The following is a 15000-nucleotide window of genomic DNA, read 5'->3' as shown; positions in this document are numbered from 1 at the left end:
AGGGAAGAAAGAGAGACAGAGTAGTAAACAGATGGTTTCATACTCGTGTGATAACAGAGTAGCTAAATGGAGTCAGTGACCTTTCAGTGTTCTTTGGTAATTGTAGTCTCATTGAAGTGAGATGCACGTAGACTACAGTACAAACAGCCAGACTTACATCTAGCACCCAGGTGCACTTTGGCACACACTTAAACGGCACATTGGGAGATGATACCAAATGGCTCAATTTGTGCTTTACACTTCAATAACAAAACCACAAACTGTGTAAAAACAGTTGAGTCTTAATCCCCAAAGTATACACTCATCCTCCAGTACCCCCCTATAATACATACTCCCTGTCTATTTGCCTATGTACAGTGTATGTGTGTGTGCACATGTGTGTGTGTGTGTGTTAGAGAGAGAAAGTGACACTGAGCTGTCTCTTGACTGTATTCAGTTTTACAGCTATGCAGCCGTAATCCCCCTCCTAATCCACCGTGTGTATATGTGTAAGTGTGTGTGTGTGTGTGTGTGTATAAGGCTGCATGACATGGCGTTTAGGCTCTGAGCTGTCAGGAGCCTCGTCTGTGTCCCACACCTTCCATGACTAAACAGATACCTTGCTACCCTCCCCCATCTGGAGCACCCTTACACCACACAATCAGCACACACACACACCTCACTACTGCGTGTGTCGGTGTGTGTGACTTTCTCTTCACCAAATCCCAAATTACATTGAACGGTACACATCTACACATCACTGATTCACTGACTCCAGGCTGCCATGCATGCACACACACACATGGACACACACACATGCATAGCCCAAAGGCACAAGCACTTCATTTCCTATTCCACCCACTAACTTATCGCTCCTCAAGTCTCAGTCATATTAACGGTGAAGCATTTTCAACCTCCTGGCTTCAAAACACTCCACAGTCTCTATAGCAACCTTTCACAGCAGGGTAACCTTGGAGACCCATAGGTGTAACAGCAGTTGGGTAAAAAAAAAAAGAAGCATTACACCGCAAACAGACAGGCAGACACACACACACACAGACACACACACACGCACACACATACACTTGCACACACACACAATTGCACACAGTCCAACAAAGCCCAAGCAGCAGGTAAAGTTTAAAAGAGAGATCCTCATCTTACCTTCATTCGTGGATCATTTTTTGAGAGTGGAGGGAGCTGAAGCTGAAATATCAAACCAAATATTTCTGATTTACTGGAGGCTCTATTTTTACAACACATACATTTATAAGACACAAATCCATTATAGATTACGCTGGCGAAAACACTGATAATTTGTTTGGCCCGCTCAGTGTCAGTCAATGTCTCCATCTGTTGGTGAGATTTGATATTACATAGGCCTACATCAGGCAAAACGCGAGAGACTGGTTTCCCTTTGAGAATCTCAATAGTCCCACATAAACTCATTTAATTTGAATGTGATTGATGATAAAATAATTCGGAGTGTGAGACTGTATGGGTTTAATCATAAATCAGAAAATAAATGACAAGTCACGTAGGCCCATCCCACGTACAAAAAAGATGCACATTCCAGTTGTCCTGCGCTGCACATGCGCTAGGTCTGAATCTTTTAGCAACCTTTAACGCGATGAGCAATCGTTTTATTTTTAACCCGGTGATACTATTCTATGACACTTCTTTAACTGAAGCGGAAAGCTCAGCGATGCATTCGAGAGCAAGGCGTTCAATAATGTATCAGAACGAGCGTTTTAGAACGGCAAGAGAGCGACATCGGGGCTGGTTGACTGTCCGCCAACGCGGCTACTCCACCCCCATGGGGGCAAAGATGTTTGGTTAAACTTTCATCTCTCTCTCTCTCTCTCTCTCTCTCTCTCTCTCTCTCTCTCTCTCTCTCTCAGGCACACTCTCACCCTAGACTCCCTGCTCCAGACTGTTTATTCATGTCGCTCAAATATATGTTCACAACAGTCATCATCATCATCATCATCATCATCATGACTCACCTGTATCAACAGAGTGTCCTGCTGTGCTGCTTCATCCTTGGCAACGAAAGAAAGAAAAACTCCCCAGAATTCTCCTGAGGAAGAAGGGAAAGAGGAAGAGAGAGGAATAGTGTGAAGAGGATTGAATTCAGCTCTCAGTTCTCTGATGGAAAACTACCGTGCTGAACCCTGTGTGCACATGTGTGGTGTGGGTTTATCCCCTCACACTGATTGTGTTGCGTGTGTGGAGTGTGTGTGTGCGACATACAATTCCTAGCTCCAGGTTCAACCGTAAAGTTTGTTTGAACCCAGGAAGGTCACATCACACAGCCCAGCCTGGACATTCTTCGAAGTATTTCCCTCATCTCACGTTTATTTTCTACTTCTCTAGAAGCTTTTAGGGCTTTCAAAGTATCCATAAAGCGCAACCATGGGAGTTACTCTGTGTGGACAGAGAGAGAGGTTCGGAGGGTGACCTCGCGGTGTAGAAGAAGCTTTTCCATCTGATATATATTTACTGTGACAGACCCAGGGGTGACTTGGGGACGCCCAGATGTCACTCATCCATATTTTGTGCGCACGGTGAGTTAGGGCCACATCCGCTGGATGTGGTGGGGTGTCATTACACAGAGTGGCCACAAGTCAGTGCTGTTACGCTGTTCCTCTAGTTCAGTGGTTGTCAAACTATGGTACGCCGAACACTGGTGGTACGTGTGCCCCCTTCAAGTGGTACGTGGAGGAATCTTAGAAAATATTTAAATACAATAACCATGATATAACTGAAATGTATTTTTTAAAAGTTTTGCTTTCCCTATAATATTTTTTTTCAAAACAAAAATTAATGTTGTCCCGCGCAACTACCTGACGGTTCTTGGGTCGTGGCTCATGCAAACATCCACAATAATTATTGCGCGAACAGGGCTCAAGAGGGCAGGGCTTCAGACTGCGACCAAATGGTTGCATTTTGCGAACAGTTTTGAGACAGAGCAAGCATTGTTTACAAGCACCGTGCGTGTCCACTACAGCGTTTTTAACGCTCTGCACCGCTTGCCTTCCCACAGTGCTCCACGCTCGTGGGCGTGTTAGAAAAGTTAATACAGATTTGTAGTTCTCTAAGGTCACTGTTGTAGTTTGTGTAAAACGGTGTCATGGACAAGTGTGCAGACTTGGGTTCATGTACTTTATCGATCATTATTGATATAAATATAGGTGCTCCTGTCTCGATCAAAATACAGCTTTTACACTGCATGATGCAAGGAATCAGATAGCTGACTAGATGTTGCATGATCTTGTCAACTAGGCTATTAGGCTATAGTACAGCACTTCAAACATTGTTCCAGTAACATTCGCTAGGTTATGGCAACTACACATTTACTGTATGGCTAGCGAGTGACTGCCAACCAGCATTTCAACGTTGAATGTCAATCGTGTGCCGGGTAAACTAGACTACTGTAGCTAAACTACTGTAGTACAGTATGCAGCTAGCACAGAAGAAAGTTAGAGCTAGGTTACATACTGTAGCTAGCTAAAGTGACAAGACTGAATTTAACACACCAGGGACACCGAGAACCTCGGCAACCCTGCGCCAGGTATACATTTTTTGTTAACGTCTCTTTAATCTTTCAGAGGCGTATAAAACAAGACTGAGTGCGTAGACACACATACGATGAGTTGCTCTTCCATCTTAAAATTGTCAAACCTAGAAATGTTTACCATGACGAACAGTTGCTAGTTGCTACGTTACAAGAAACAAGAAACCAACCCAATTGGCCAACGCTAGCGTTTTCACGCTCCTCGTTTACATAAAGTTGAGAAAATCCAACTTGCAACGCTCCGCTCGCCTTCCCACAATGCCCTACACCAGCGTCAACGCCCGGTTTCATTGAAAATTGATTGGAAGCCTACGCTCCGCGCCGCTCCGCTGTAGTGGACACGCACGCGGGACCTACAAATTTGAAATTGATTGGGTCTGCACAACGTTAGCAACGACGCATAGATAAGACGTCCTAGTACAGCGACATCAGTGAGCCCTCAGCAGTAGTACCGTTAGCTAAAAGTCTTGGAAAGTTGAGGATAATTTCGCTAGGTACCAATAAACCGAACTAAAAGTCTTGGAAAGTTTTAGGCTATTTTTCGCTAGGTTCCTACGAACATGTCTTAATCTGCCAAACCAGTGGGTTATCCCTTCGTTCTTTTGGTGAGCAGTCTCACGAGCCCTTCTCATGGAGCCTAAACACTTATTTAGCATTAGCGTTGTTAGCTATATCCCTGTCTGTATTTGCGTTGTTGTGCTGTTATAATCAGCAAGTATCGTGTTGTGGTATAGGAGGACTGTTCGAAAAGCGCTGCATCATACATGTAAGTCATTTAGCTTAGACTTGCATGTACAATACGCAATGTCACATTAAATAATGTATTTAAACTCAAGTTTGTGAGTTGCGTCGCTGTTTATCAGTTGTAAAAATGTCAGTAAAAAAAAAAAACTGACCCATCTGCAACCGACGCAAGCACACCCCACAATTTCCCCAGAAATTGTCAAACATGTCATGCTCAGTGGGGACCAATGCAGCTAACATGTATCTCTCATACCCAATCACTTATTATAATCAAAATCAAATCAGAGCTGATGTACTAATGTCCACACAGACCGATATCATAGACACCAGTGTGGTCATCCACTTTTTATATGCGAAGAAAAACAAAAGAAAAAAATAAGAATACAAAAGCAAATATAGGTTTTTCCTTATCTAAGAGAAGTCAATGATTTTCCCTATTTCTGACCATGCTGGGATTATACATTTAATTTTACTAACTACATGAATGGAGTTACCTAATAGGCCTGTCTAGACCTTGATAACACTTCCTGGTTTTGATCCAGTCAAAAAAGGTTGGGGATTCTCACCCCATTGGGATTAGAATGCAGGGATCACCATGAACACTCCTACTGATACTAGAGAAGTTTCTGAAAAAGGAGTGCCTTTCCCTCTGTGCCCTCTTAACCAAAGTGACCCATTTTATCACAGAGAGAACTCACCCACCTCAGACGCTGCCCCAAATACTTTCACAGGAAAGAGAATATGCATAAATTTCATTAAAATGGGGGAAATCTTTGTCATGAATTACAATTTCTATCATTTTCTCTCGTTCCCAACTGTTTGTCCTTGTGTTTTTTCACCTATTTTTCAGAGTGTGATGTTGGACAGGGTCAGCCTTCAGTCTTCGCAGGGAAAATGTCATCATGATGGTGGCGGAATTACAAGAATATAAATGAACCCTCGTCAGAAAGGACACTTTGCTTTGAAAACATGTTTTGCCTTGGTGTGGGACAGAGAATGTGGGGAGTCAGGGTTATTTCAAGTCTATCCATACTTAAAAACTGAATTATTATTTCTGAAACAACCTTGAAAAACATTTGATACAAACGTTTGGCGCGAGCCATGTGAATTCTCGACAATATGAATATATGATCTAAGCTGACAGTGTGCAAGGCTACAAACACATGTAAAAGCACCAGCTTATTCTCTTCATGCCTGTTTTCAGCTTGTACCAACATGGAATTGTAATGAGTCTCAACCACTGTAAGAACTGGATTCAGCACACTAAGTGGCTTCATTCAGCCTGTGTATGTGTTTCTGTGTTTCTGTGTGTGTGTGTGTGTGTGTATGTATATGTGTTCTGGAGCATCTGCTGTCACCCCGCCGGTAAAATCCAGGATCATAACTCAGTCTGCTGAGAAGCAGTCACTAATAGGACACACACACACACACGTACACATAGAAACACAAACCTACATACCAGTATACACACGCACAAATACACACACACAGACGCGTCAGAGTATGGATGAGCTATGGCCTTATTACCAAGCCTATCCCAGACTCTCTAACAGCTAGTGTCCTCCCATGAAGCTGCCTATAGTATACACCACTCTTCTCTCAATCTCTCTTCCCTCTCCTCACCTCATCCTTCCCTTCATTACTTCCCCTTCTAGCCCAAACCCTCCCTCCTCATTTCCTCTCTGCTCTCTCCCACTCTGCTTCCTTCGCCCTCTCTCCATCCCTCCATCCCAAGCCTCCCTCACCTCTCTCCACCTCTGTCTCCACCTGCTCGCTGGCTGCAGGGGCTGTCTAGACAGACGGATGGAGGGAGGGAGGTGGGGAAGAGGAAGGAAGTGGAAAGGCCGGGGAAGGCGAGGGGCAGAGAGAGAGAGGGAAAGGAGGGTAGATAGAGAGACAGAGAGAGAGAGAGAGAGAGAGGGAGGGAGGGAGGGAGGGAGGGAGGGAGAGAGAGAGAGAGTGGGAGAGCAGGGTAGATAGAGAGACGGAGAAACCTACAGGGAGGCAAAGGCACGGAGAACGAAAAGGAGGCAGGGAGGAGACAGAGGTGCGGCAGAGGTGGACGAAAACTGGGAAAGGAGCAGAGAGAGAGAAGGAGTGGTGGGGGTGGAGGTGAGGGCACCCACAGGATTGGAGGTGGGCATGGTGAGAGGTCGGAGGGGGGGAGGGGGGGGAAGATGGAGGAGAGGAGACAGAGATGGATGGAGGAGGGGAAGGGTGAGGCGTAATAGTATAGTATGTCAGGGTTTTTACGATGGGACCCAGTCCCATGGATGGATGGCTGTGAGGATGTGTGAATGGAGCCTCCAGCACGCTGTCAGCACGGCGCTGGAGGATGGGCCTGACCAAGTAACACACGGTCCAAATGCTGCATATCAGCATCGTGTGTGTGTGCACATGAGAAATGGCTTTTCTCTCATCGCATCCCTAGATGTATCTTTAGGGAGTGTGCGTATGAGTGTATGTGTGCGCAAGCGCAGGCCTATGCTAAAGATGTTATCAATTAACCTTTTGCCTGTAGAGAGCCTTTTTTTAAGCCCAGGGCTGTCAGTTTATATTATGCTTCTTATATAATCATAGGTTGCAAAAGGACCGTATCGATCGATCGATTTCTCAACGTGTCTGTCTGTCTGTCTGTCTGTGTAGTTGTTCAGTCCCAGTGAGGAGAAACATCTCTGAACATCAAATGGAATAATTCAAACGTCCCCTGAACGTTGCCAACTGGAATGATATCACTGACCTGGCTGGTATGAATGACATTGAACACACACACACACACACTTGTGCACACACACCCACACACACACACACATAGAAACGCACATATACATACACACAGTACACACACACACACAGTGCAGGCCAACACAGCAGATGGGCCAGCAGTAGAGTAGCATATGACTCCTGCCCCAGAGAAGAGTTCCAGTGCTCAGCAGCCAAACAGCACTGGTAATGAGCCCTCTCTCACCAGGCCCCACTGAGGTGCAGCCAACGCAGGGGAATCACACACACACACATACACATACATACATGCACATACACACACGTGCACACATACAAGCGGACACACACCCACAAGCACACACACGTGCATGCGCACATACTCATGCATGCATGTGCACACACAAACGCCTAAGCAGCTAATCCTAAACAGGCAAAACAGTTGATGCAAGATCCACGCACACACACACGCTACATTGTTATGCACTTTTGGCCAGTTTGTGTTCATGCCTATCTGCCTACCTGTCTGTCCATCTGCCTGCTTGCTTGCCTGCCTGCCTGCCTGCCTGCCTGCCTGCCTGTCTGTCTGTCTGTCTGTCTGTCTGTCTGTCTGTCTGCCTGTGTGTCTGTCTGTCTGTCTGTCTGTCTGTAAGTCTGTCCTGTGTAATACTGAGAGTCTGTAGGGGGAGGAAGGAGGGGCGGTGGGTCCCTTAGTCATGCTAATCCTGCTCTATCATCCTCTAGATTCCATTTCTTCGACTGGCTTCCTTTGAAGATTTGGTTTGTGCTCTTTGTCTTTCACGCACCTTTCAAGCCACGGACATTAAGATCCGACAGGGATAGATGGGTGGAAAAGATAGCCGAGACAAAGGATGAGAGATTTTCTCCCTTGTGTTTGTGTGTATCTGAAGGGGGGCGGGGCAGTTTGAATTTGGTTACATATATAGCAAACAAAGAGACAGAGATAGAAGGAACAGATCAAAGGAGAGAAGACAGGGACACACTTCCACACGCCCTTTCTCCTACCTTGGACGTGTCCAGATAACTTCACTGTGGAGAGAAGAAGGGAGGGAGAGAGGGGGGGGAGAGAGGAGGGGGAGAGAGGGGGGGAGAGAGAGAGGGGGGGGAGAGGGGGGAGAGAGGGGACAGGGTTACTCAACAGTACAGGCACAAACAGATTCAGGTGGAAACCTTTAGGGACCCTATGTCTTAAAGTCACAACACTCCTTAGAAGTGCCACTACGCAAGTGTGCGCGCACGCACACACACACACACACACACATAGATGCAGGTGGAAGATATTTGAGTCAGAATCCTGTTTGTGTTTTTTCAGGTAGCAATTGGGAGTTTGTACTTTGACAGACACAAAGTAAAGCACATGATGAGCAGACTCATCCAGAACATCAAACCACAAAGGGTCAGGAGGGTTCTCACCATTCTCTCTCTGAGCTCTGCCCATCCTGCCAGATAAATGGAAACCTCGATAACCTCAATCAATGATACCCATATGACTGGAAGATACAAGGTTTAGCTTACTGTGGCCAGCCAGTGGTCTAGGAATGATGTACCCCCCTGTCTCCTCCCCCCAACATTTCTTAAAACTGATTTCCCCTGAACCCCCCCCCCCCATCCCTCCATAGACCAGAGTCTGGGGTCTGGGCCATGGTTCTCTCCTTTCCTCCCTCACTAATGTGTGACCTACTTGGGCTTGCTTTGCTCACCCCTGCAGTACTAACAGGTACACAGCAGTTAGAGGAGGGAGGTGAGGAGTGGGCATGCACACACACATGTACACACACACGCTCACTGATTGTGCACGCACAGACTAATGCATCAGGGAAAACACACACACACACACCAGGGTCTTCATTAGAGAGGAACAGATAGATTACCTTCCCTAAGGAGACATTGACCAGCTAGGGCCATTGATCTACTGAGCTAAGCAAATCTGTGTGTGTGTGTGTGTGTGTGTCTGTGTAAGCATGAGAAGTAGCCTCCTGATAGAGTCTCTAAGCTGTTGGAGTAAGCACAGTAAATCTAGTCCAGTTGTGTTTAATGTAGAGCAAAGGAACGCCTGTGACATATTCATTAGTTCTCATTACTCAGACTCATCAATACTGACACACACACACATACACACACACGCACACACACACACAAGCACACCCCTTACATTAGTCTCTCAGTGTGACAACAAATAGCTGTTACAATCTGTTTTAACGTCACTTGACCGTGAAGGTTAACGAATAAACCTACGTGGGATCATGATCTATGATCACCCCGTGATCCTGACTCACCAACAACACCAATAGAAATGAACTATTAAGCACCAATGGAAAGCTATTTCCGTGACACCACGACTAAGAAACATGGTTGGATTCTTTTAGACCAAACAGCGCTTCAACAACAGTGCTTAAACATGTTGGACATGCTGTGTGTGGGCGATTCCACTTTGTTTAGTCAACACAGGTCATGTCCAGGTGGCTGCCTGTCAGACTCTGGGCTTGTCATACCTGCTCTCCTTCGATAGTTTGAATTCTTTGATGTCGATTACTGTTTTATTGGCTAAATGTTGCAGCTGTCTGATAGTTCTTCGCATGGCTTGTGTAAACACTGGCTTGTCCTGTTAGTGTGACGGTAATGAAGGATGTTTCATCATCGGTTCTGGAAGATGTGTGTGTGAGAGAGAGAAGGTTCTGGAGGATGTGTGTGTGTGAGAGAGGGTTCTGGAGGCAGGCCAAGCCCTTTATGTGTGCTCTGCCCCTCGAAAGCAGCTTGTGGTTTCATCAGTAATGAGTCCATTTGCAAGCCTAATGAGTGTATGAGTGGCCGACAGACACGAACTGTGTGTGAATGAATGTGTGTGTCTGTGTGTGTATGTGTGTGTCTGTGTGTGTTGCGCTAGACTGGAGCACAGTAAAGTGGACACACTCAATGTGTGCTTGACACAAACACACGCACTATCTGTATTCAGTCACAAAAACTAATAAACACACAACATGAACACACACACATTTACTCTCACTGAGGTAAAGATAAGCACTGTGTATACGGATATTATTTACAGTGTTGAAACAAAACAAGTTTAACTACCGCAATAATTGAATTGAGTGTTCACATTTTTTATACAGAATGCAGGGATAAGACCATGTATGTGTGTGTGTGTGTATGTCTTCAGCAGTTACTAGCAAGCTCACATGGAGATGATGAAATCACCCAGTCGTGTCATTAATTACTGTTTTACACCTGCTTGTCTCAGCTAATTAAACATGCTGACACACACAAACAGGCAAGACACACACAAAACAGATACATATAGTTCTCCACACTTACATAACAATGTGTACAGGCACACATGTATGCACATATGCAAGGACAAACACGTGCACGTGCACGTACACACGTACACACATACACACATACACACAAACACCTTGCACACAGCTCACACACAACTCACACCAACAGGCACAAGACGATACCAGTGGTGTTACCGCTTAACAACGATAACAAGTTTCCAATGTGTCTTAGTCAGAAATACTCTCTCATTCTCACCCTGGAGTGGTGCTATAGCAGTGCTAAACATGGTATGACACACAAGACATTGTCGGGAGGGGGGTTCTCTCTCCCGGTCTTCCTCTCTCCGTCTCTGTCTCTCTCTCCATGTCTGTCTTTCTCTCCCTCCATCTCCATCATCCTCCTCTCAACAGGCTACTCCTCTACTGTGAAGTAACGGAGCTCTGTTATGAAAGTCATCACTCACGAGCGCCCTCAACGCTAAAGACGCCACTCAGTGACAATGGACCTTACCTGTTTCTCTCTCTCTCTCCCTCTCTCTCTCTCTCTCTCCCTCTCTCTCTCTCTCTCTCTCTCTCTCTCTCTCTCTCTCTCTCTCTCTCTCTCTCTCTGTATATATATATCTCTGTCTCCCACTTGCTTGTTTCACTTTGATTCTTCCGCTCACTCAATCCACCTGCCTGGGCCTACATTTGCCGGAGCCAATGTGCTCTGCTGGAAGCTAAAAGTCTGGTTCTCGGAGCAGGTGGGGAGCCCAAGTGAGGAGATGTTGGGGACACCAAGTGTCTCCACCAGTTGTTTATCTGACAGCAATGACCACCTCTTCCCTCTTAAAAATCCTGTTCTAAAGGACTCAATGTTTCATATCACACCTCTCTAATTTGATAGTTGGATGAACAAAGGAAATGATCATAATGGTAAGATGCTGTAAGAGATACAGGATCTTGGTTGAATTAACATTAAATTCCACTTCAAACAATTATCCATTTTCATGGCACCTAGCAACAGAGCAAACACCGGCCAATTAGGAAGGGTCCTTTCCCCTAAAACAGCTGGCTGTTAAAGTCCACTGTCAGTATCCCCTCCTTTATCTCTCTTTATTTTCTCCTTTCTTTCTCATATTCTTTCTTTCTCTCTTTCTCTCTCTCTTTCTCTCTCGCCTGCTTTCTCATATTGTCTCATTTTGATTCTTTTATTTTCCCCACTTTTTTGCTCTCTCTTTCTTTGTTTCTCCCTTTCTCTTTCTCTCCCTCTTTATCGCTCTCTCTCTTACACACACACAATCCGAGGGAGAGGATAGAGCATATGGCTATTTCTCTGGGCTTTGAAGAGGTGCTTTGAAGCTGTGGCGTCTGTATCGATCTGCTCTCTGATGATCTCAGCAAGCCAGAGCCTGACGATTATCTGTCGCTTTATTTCAAACAGACGGAGACGGAGAGGAGCTTATACTCTCCATCACTCACTCTCTTAAACACACACACACACACCAGGGCAACGCACTGAGCTTAAACACGTCAACCTCAGATTTTAGGATGAGGTTTGAATCTGAGGGAGAGATACAGATGCCTTGCTGAGGTGATGAAACCTGTGTGTGTGTATACGAGTGTGTGTGTATATGTGTGAAAGTAGACTAGTCAGTGATAGCAAATACCTGGCTCTGCAGTGTTATATATTTATCTTTTTTATATTTCATGACATGTACATACACAGTATAAAATATGTGTATCCCTGTTTCCTGAGAATGGCAAACTAAGGTATGCTGTTTCAGACTCAAAATAAGTTTGTGTGTGTGTGTTCTTGGGAGATGGGAGAGAGTTTCTTTAGCCCCACAGGAATGAGAGGGGAGACAGAAAAAGCTGAAGTGACATGAAATGTTAATGAGATGCCCAAAGCTAGATAACCTCATAAAGAAGGTTGATTTAGAACCACACTGAGGTTCAATGGAATAATGAACCACATCCAACACACAAACACACACACATGCACGCACACACACATGCACTCACACACACATGCACTCACACACACACGCACACACACACACACACACACACACACAAGCTTCTGTATAGCAGCCATGCAGGAACTGACTCAAGCTGACTGGCATGCTGACAATGAAAGACTGCAGGCCATTTCTACCATTATGATGCTGACATTCAACACTTGCTACTGTGAGATGAAAATGCTATCGACTCGCTATTACCCACCAACATGTGTGTGTGATTTGGCTCACACATATGTGAGAGGGTCTCCTTTGTACATACAGCAAAGGACATGCACACACAATCCTATACCCACACACACGCACATGGGAGTTCACACACTTAACACTCACTTGAGCACACTTGAGATAACTGCGATCCTTCACTACATGTTTAGACCTGGGATTTGAGCCCAAGGCGTTTCAGGGTGGACGCTAGTGGGGTTGTTTAACTCACCCTAAACACATCCAGATCTAAGACCATGTTCCCTTATTGCCGTGTAGAAATAACTTGTCTGTAGTAGGAGTTTCCTGAGAGGCCACACGGTCACTGAGACAGAGGGACTTGTCGCTTAAAGCCATGCAATTCTGCCTAACGCCTATGGCCTCACTCTGTTATGATATCATGTTGCACAGAGTGTGTTTGTGTGTGGGTGCGCACATATGTGTCCTCATTAAGCTACTCTATGTGTCTCTCTCCCCCAGGGAGTATTGATCACACACACACACACACACACACACACACACACACACACACACACACACACACACACACACACACACACACATAGCACACATAGCACACATACACACACAGCTGGCTAATTGCAGTGTGGTTAAGCTCCGGTGTTGATGTGGTGCCAGTGTTTGTTTATTCATGCATCAAGACCATGAAGGGACGTGCCACCACGTCGACCTTTGTCCCCTACCTGAGAGTGACCCCTCGCTGTTCCAGCTTGCCAGTTCACAGTTTTTCCCAGTATGTGTTTGTCCAAGAGCAACAGTGCCTTCCGGAACACCTTCTATTGTTAGATTGTTATAGAGTATAGAAAGGGGTCTGTGAGGGACTCAAACCCCAGCACCCCCTCCACCAAGAGCACTGCTAATTGCTAATCACTTCACTCCTCTAGTGGCAATCAATCCATCAAATTTTCTATATGTCACATGGTGTAAAAAATGTAATCAAGTTTGATTCATTAGACAAGGTGAAAGATGGAGAGAGAGAGAGAAACAGAGAGAGAGAAAGAAAGAGAAAGAGAGAGAAAATGATCTGACGAAAAATCAAATCAATTTAAGTCAGTTGATTTGAGTGTTCCTACTTCATGTTTAAAGGTTGTTGGAACAGTTGATTTAGCAGAAGCATTATGTTCATAACTTACTAAATGAATGACATGATCTATTGGCACTGGGATGGTGCATGAGTGTGTATGTGTGTGTATGTGTCAGTGTGTTCTCATCCGTGACACAGATTGAACGCGTCTCTCTCCGGGAGAGTCTCACCCTAATTTGTAGCTGTGTCCAAAATCCTCCATCGTTGAGTTAATCAACACACACCTGCCACCTGCCCTGCTTCTGTGGGGTGCATGGTGCTTCTTGCATGGTGTGTGTGTGTGTGTGTGTCACAGAGAGTGTGTGTATGTCTGCCAACCAGCAGTCTCATTCAGCGGTAATCCTGACTCAGCATTGATAATGACCCATTAGCCCCGACCCCCCTCTGCTACACACACACACATACAAACACACACATACATACAAACACAAGTTAATTGTGGAGTCTGTGGTATTGACAAAGAAATGTGCTGTGGTTTCAAATAAATGGTCATGTCACCAAGGAAATTCTCCACTCCTCTTGGATAAATGTGCTTGTTTTTGTGTGTGTGTGTTTGAGTATGTTTGAGTGTGGTTGAGTGTGTTTGTGTGAGCACCTCAGACACAGAGTCTGTGTCTGAGAGTTTCTTACAGGGGTTTTCTCAGACAGGTTGAAGTGCCTGTAGAACAGGGTGTATCTAGACTCCAGTCTAATAGTACAATGGTGTGACTTCTGCTACTGCACGCCACAGCTGCTGCACATCTCCTAGCTTCTTCCTCCTCTCATACTCATTCCCTTTCTCCCCTCCTCTCTCCTTCTCTTTTCTCCTTCCTCCTTCACTACACTTCTCCTCTCATTGTTACCTCTCCTCTCTCCTCCTCTCTCCTCTTTCCTTCAATCATCCTCATGTCTTCTCTCTCCGCCCCTCCCGCTCACTCATCTTCTTTCGTTCCCTTTTGTTTTCTTCCTCCTCACCTCTCCTCTGATCAAAACCAGCATGAGATTCCAGCAACATTCACCAGCAACGTTCACATCTGTTGCAACACTACAGTAGGCCTACATATGCTAGGCGCCTGGTTTTCAAATCAAACACGATGTACATTGAATACATTATTATAATACAAGTAAATTCTATTTCTGGTAGTCTTTTAAATCTTTTTCCCTCTCCTCTCATCTGTGTCTCTCTCTCTTCCTCTTCCTCCCTCTATCTTTCTCTTTGACATGAGAGACGGGTGTGCTTGGTGGTCTGCTGACAGGGTTGAGGGTAAGGGTGAAAGGTCATATGTCAGGGGTCAGAACCACAGTCAGCAGTGTGTGACCCCTCCATAGACCATGGGAGGCACCCCACTTTCTCGAATACTCCAGTGTGTGTGTGTGTGTGTGTGTGTGTGT

The 15000-nt window shown here is 45.4% G+C and overlaps 1 protein-coding gene across 1 annotated transcript in view; it reads right to left on the bottom strand.

Annotated features, from left to right (window-relative positions):
* ptprdb (protein tyrosine phosphatase receptor type Db) overlaps positions 1–3846 on the bottom strand; it is a 66565-nt gene extending 62719 nt beyond the window's left edge. Inside the window, exons 1-3 of the mRNA XM_084686647.1 lie at positions 3727–3846; positions 1986–2059; positions 1144–1185 (exon numbers count right to left, since the gene is read on the bottom strand). The gene's annotated coding sequence lies outside the window, so the exon portion shown is untranslated. The remainder of the gene's footprint in view (positions 1–1143; positions 1186–1985; positions 2060–3726) is intronic.
* Positions 3847–15000: the final 11154 nt, after the last annotated feature.

Source organism: Hypomesus nipponensis, chromosome 22 (genome assembly GCF_054491055.1).
Source record: "Hypomesus nipponensis isolate SF chromosome 22, ASM5449105v1, whole genome shotgun sequence".
Classification (NCBI taxonomy): Eukaryota; Metazoa; Chordata; class Actinopteri; order Osmeriformes; family Osmeridae; genus Hypomesus; species Hypomesus nipponensis.
Note: the sequence above shows the minus strand (reverse complement) of the source record. Positions and strands in the feature narration are given on the sequence as shown.